We start from the raw sequence: 6,000 nt of genomic DNA on the forward strand, positions 1-6,000 counted from the left end.
GCGGCGGAAGCTCTGCAGAGGATATGGCTGACAACAGCTTTGAAATGAATGGGAAGTGACATCACCTATTGAGTCACTGTGGGTCTTCCATTGTCGGACGTGTCCTCTGCACCCACCTACACAGAGAAGTCGCAGCTGACAGCTCAGCGTGGGATTGGGTCGGATCAGCTTCAGAAAAGGTATGTATACTGATTTTTCCTTTACAGGGTTAGATAGGTTAGTGTTAGATTGCCGGTGTCTATAGATGCAGGGATTTTAGTTTTAGCACGGACTTACACTTTAATGAAGGTGAAAGAGGAGAGCGCAAAAGCGGGCCTGAATTTGCACATTAAGAAAACTAAGATCATGGCAACCGGTACCATCTCTCCTTGGCAAATAGAAGGAGAAGACATGGAAAAAGTGACAGATTTTATCCTCCTAGGCTCCAAGATCACGACAGACGGTGAATGTAGCCATGAAATTAAGAGACGCTTGCTTCTTGGGAGGAAAGCAATGTCAAACCTAAACAATATTATAAAAAGCAGAGACATCACCCAACCGACAAAGTGCCATATAGTCAAAGCTATGGTATTCCCAGTAGTAACTTATGGATGTGAAAGTTGGACCATAAGGAAGGCTGAACGCCGAAGAATTGATACTTTTGAACTATGATGTTGGAGCAGATTCTCGAAAGTCCCTTGGATGGCAAGAAGATCAAACCAGTCAATCCTGAAGGAGATCAACGCTGAATATTCACTGGAAGGACAGATGCTAAAGATAAAACTCAAAAACTTTGGCCACCTAATGCAAAGAGAGGACTCACTGGAAAAGACCCTGATGCTGGGAAACATGGAAGGAAAAAGGAGAAAAGAATAACAGAAAACAAGATGGATAAATAGCATCATCGAAACAATGAACATGAAGTTAAGCAAGCTCCGGGAGGCAGTGGAGGACAGAAAAGCCTGGCGCACTATGGTCCATGAGGTCACGAAGAGTCGGACACGTCTAAACAACTGAACAACAACACATACTAAATAGCATGCTGTCCCCTGCCGGCTCTAAGCCTAAGAACTGAGTGTAACGAGCCCCTTTGCTCGCTCGATTCCACTCTCCCGACACTCCTCTGCTGCTATAGAATCAGATTGCAGATCGCGCCATCTGATTGTTCAGTCATCCAATGCTCCGGGATTAGAACTACAGCTATGTGCCATTCTAACCCAGTTGTGATAGCTCAGAACAAACACCAGGCAGGCTGTATGTAAGTTCAACCAGGAATCTCTTTTATTCAAAAATACAGGCTCTTTTATACACTAACAGTGGAGGTGCATACCTCCGGCTCATATTACTCTAACAATACACCTGTAACCTAATTATCCTAATTAACATGGGCTAATTAACTAATCCCTTTAGACAGCCTAGATGACTCAGACATGACCTTTAGGCCAGACTGGCCATCTTGTAGTTCAGAAAACACAATCAACATAGACTCTTCTTCACACAATAGCAGAGTTAATTAACACAAACAACAATGGGGATCTAATAACTCTTAGATCCCATACTAGAGACTTATTTACAATACACATTCTAGCAGGCAACAGACAGACAGGTGCTGGAATTTACATCAGCATCTCCTAACAGTATCTGTCCCAGCATTATGAATCAGCCACTATTCCAAACTTCATGACACTGAGCAATCCCGTAATTGCTCACTGGAGAGGGGGCGGGTGCAACTGGCTCCACCTCTCAGTGGTGTAAGCTGTCAATCAGGCAGGCATGTGAATCCCAACAATATTGTTGGGCTCCTACCAGTTCTTGGAGCAGCTGTTACATCAGCTTATAAGGGGCAATAGTTCACTGTCAGCTGATTTTGGGTCACAGCAGAGCAAAAGTAAGTGCAGTTCAGTGACCCACAGGAGAAGTATGACTAAAACTTAATAACTGCTAGAGATGAGCCTGGGTGTCTTCTGAACTCACCTCACATCTATGGGCTTGTTCACACAGACAGAAAATACACGGGGTTTAGATGGACACTGTGCATAGTTTTGTGCTCACTTGTGCTAGGGTGATCGATGAGCCCATACACACAAATGCATGTATAGGCAAAAATGTGTGCTGCGCTTAGCTGTGCAGAAACAAGGACACTTCTCTGTTCAGGGCTGCACAGATCTGCACATATTAGGCATGTACATGCACAAACACACCTAAGCACGTATACACATCTAAATGCGTATACACAAAAATGTGCAGCCATTCATTTTAATGAAAGAAGAATTGTATATGTCTAAACACTGTATGTGTCTAAATGCATCTAATTGCGAGTACTTTAGATGTGTATTTTATGCAGGATCTTCTGCCAGCAAGAACCTGCACTCATGCAGAAAATACACATATGTCCATGTGAATGGACCCCTAAGGCTCCATTTGCACAGGCGTTTAGCCACACTGCAAATCCCAGCAGCAAGAATCAGCTGTTTGCTGGTAGCTATTTGTGACTGTTCGCACAGCCAGTGATGACCTGCAGTGATTGCGGCCGGATGCACACAAAGTGTGCAAAGCTGCGGCAGCCAACAGCCTGTCATTGCAGTGAATGGGTTCAGCGGCTGCAGCTATCTGCATGTGTTCGCCTGGTGGTGAATGACCCAGCCTGCAGCTGATTGCACTGAAAAAAAGAACACCACTTTGATGTTTGGATGGAGGTAAGTTTGGAAGAGCCCAAGCTCATCTTCTCTAATAAGTGCAAGTCCCTGTGCCGCAGTGTCAGACATGTGCCATGTTACACTCTAAATATGGGCACAACATCTAACATAGTAAGAAAGGTGGGGTTAGCCTTTAAAAGAGAAGTGCATGTATTAAAAAAAATAAACTTACAGACTCACCTAATTGGGTGCTGTCTCCCTCTGCCTTAAAGCCTGAGAACTGGCTGATGGCTCAGTTCTCAGTCTACAGTGAGCTGAGAGCAGTGACTGTCAGTCGGTGGCTCTCTGTTCTGCCCCTCCAGAGCTCACTGGAGCACCAATCTGTGGAGGGGCTGGCTCAGGAATCTGGGTGGATCCTGACATTAAAGTGGGGATTCCTCCAGAGTCTAGATTGGCTCAGTGACGTCAACCCACAGCGGACTTTAGCTCGCTGTTGGCTGCATCTGGATCACAGGAGTGCAGAACTAAGTGGCCTACAGGAGAAATATGACCAAAAGAGCTTTGACCCTACTTCTTCTTTAACTTACCCAACTTGATTTTCAGGACAAAATTGAAAAGTTAAAATTTGACCTTTATTCTGCATTCTTAAAGCGGAGTTCCAGTCCTTTTTGTGTTTATTAAAAGTCAGCAGCTACAAAAAGTGTAGCCGCTGACTTTAAATAAACACAGACTCACCCGTCTCAGGATCCAGCGATGAGGCCACCCGAACCTTCGGTTCTCTCCCTTGCCTCTCCGAGGCACCAGCATCACAAGTGAGGGCACCCGGGTGTCCCCCCGGGTGTGCACTGCCCATGTGCGAGTCACGCTACTCCTCCTCAATGGCCGGGCAGTCTTCTGGGACCGGTGACATGTCCCAGAAGATTGGAGGGAGGGGGAGAGGAGAACTTCCTTGTGAGTAACCTAGGCGGCCCGAGCGGAAGTGGGAGCGGGGTACCTGTCAAAACTAGGTACCTGCTCCCCCCCTTCCCCCCACAAAAATGACATGCCGAATGTGGCCTGAAGGGGGTTGAGAAGTGCTTACAGCGGAACTCCGCTTTAACATGTAATTATATTTCTGGATTTTTTTTAAAGTGCACGGAACATTGCAAAATTATAATTAAAATTAATTCATTATAATTACAATTAAAGTACAAAGTTTCCTTGGACTGTATCACTGTGAGGGCAGGAATCTATCTATAGTGTTTACAGCAATAGCATTTAAAAATGTGGGGAACCTATTATTCCATTACCTCCTGTGAAGTTGGCCATCCACTATTACTTTTTTTTTGTTCAGCTTGTGCCCTGACTGAAAGTAATCCAACAGATTCCACCACTTATGCTAACAGCACTGATGGACAAATCCTTTTATATTGAATTTGATTTTATATATAGTATCTATACTTGTTTAACCTCCATCAAAAGGCCCTTGGGCATCTTATTTAACTTTTGTATTTGGGACGGAGGTACTTCAGCCTTTATATTAGACCTAGCTGTTTTCTTGAAGGATGAATCCCCCTGCTGGGCAATTGTATTCTGACATCCGATGGTGGATGTCAGAATACCCAAGCATTGGCTCTATTTCCTTGGATAACAGGCTAACAATTTTCCATCTGGCCAGTGGCGGCCTGTAATGCCGCCATCCCCCTAATCCATGCTCATGGCCCCCTAATCTACATGCGGGGTGCCAAGCGCATGCATTCCGATGTTTTTTTTTTTTTTTAGAAGCACGTGATTAGAGTCAGAGGCTCTAATAGGGTTAAAAAAAAGGGTGGGCTTCAGGTGCAGAGTACTGTGCCCCAAGCCCACCCAGTTGTGTGACAATAGTAAATGAATATTTGCTATTGTCTTCCTGATTCTCCTCCCGGCCAATCAAGAAGCGGGTCCGGAGACCTGTCAACCGATTGCCCGAGAGGAAAAGTAATCCTATTGGCCGCTGAGGAGGAGGAAGGAGAAGACGCAGGGGAAGCCGCCGTAAAGCAGCAGGAGGAGGAGATGCCACCCAGAGGAAGCGCTGCCCGCGACCTAGGGGAGGAGGGGGTGTCTGTGACCCGACTCGGGGGGGGGGGCGTCTGGTTCCTTTATTTTTCAGTTATGGGGGGAGGGACAAACAGGGCCACCCACAAAGCAAACTTTGGTAAGTTCATCTGTAAATGGCCAGGTTTTAAGGTGTAGTGGGCTCACAATAGCCAAAGATGCCATAGATCTTTGGTGCCAAACAAGCCCATCAGCATGCAGCACCTTATGCTCCAGACCTCTAATCAGGCCTACACATTGAGTTACAGCAGCTCTGCCAAGCTTTTGAGCTGCCAGCTGTTGGTGTCAATACTTCTACACCAGAGAGCTCCATAGCAGCATTGGTAATAGACAATGTAAACACAATCAGGTGATCTCATGGCACTTCTTGTCAGTATGGAGGCTCAGATGACAGCAGTAGATCACTGCTGCAGTGGTCTATTCCTGGTTGATGGCAGCCAGCAGTCTGTCACTATTATGCCGTGTACACACGATCGGACTTTTCGACAACAAAGGTCCCACGGTCTTTCCGATGGACTTTCAACGGAGTTACGACGGCCTTTCGATGGACTTTCTAACGACCGGACTTGCACACACACGATCACACCAAAGTCCAACGGATTCGTACGTGATGACCGGACTAAAATAAGGAAGTTGATAGCCAGTAGCCAATAGCTGCCCTAGCATCGGTTTTTGTCTGTCAGAATAGCATACAGACGAGCGGATTTTTCGACCGGACTCGAGTCCGTCAGAAAGATTTGAAGCATGTTCCCAATCTAAAGTCCAGCAGATTTTCGACCGAATGAAGCCCACACACGGTCGAATTGTCCGCCGGACTCGGTCCGTCAGACCAGTCCAGTCGAAACGTCCGCCCGTGTGTACGAGGCATTAGAAGTGATCTGTTGCTGTAAAGCTGCAGGGGAGCCGGATCAGGTTTTCACTGACCAGATCCCACCCTCCACTCAAGGAAAAAACCCTCTCCTCTATAATCTCGAGGTTACACCAAATATGTAAAATGTCGTGGGTGACATTTGTTTTTACTATGTAAACAAACGCAGTGTTAATTATAATTTTTACAATCGCAAACCTGTAAAATGTGGCCAACTTCCCAATTTCTGTCTGAGCAAGCCCGACTTGACCCCATCTGAGGGCCCATTAAACTATGCATTAACACACGTTTCTCAATCAGTGTGCATTCTAGTCCACTGCAGCGTGGGTGCATTGCCTACTACTGTAACAGTGGGATGGCGCCTGCATGGGCAGGGAAAGAAATCTAGAATGCTCACCCAGCACTTACTGACATGCCTTGAGGTATTTCAAAGAATTTAGTAGG

The sequence above is a fragment of the Aquarana catesbeiana genome, linkage group LG09 (genome assembly GCF_042186555.1).
Source record: "Aquarana catesbeiana isolate 2022-GZ linkage group LG09, ASM4218655v1, whole genome shotgun sequence".
Lineage (NCBI taxonomy): Eukaryota > Metazoa > Chordata > Amphibia > Anura > Ranidae > Aquarana > Aquarana catesbeiana.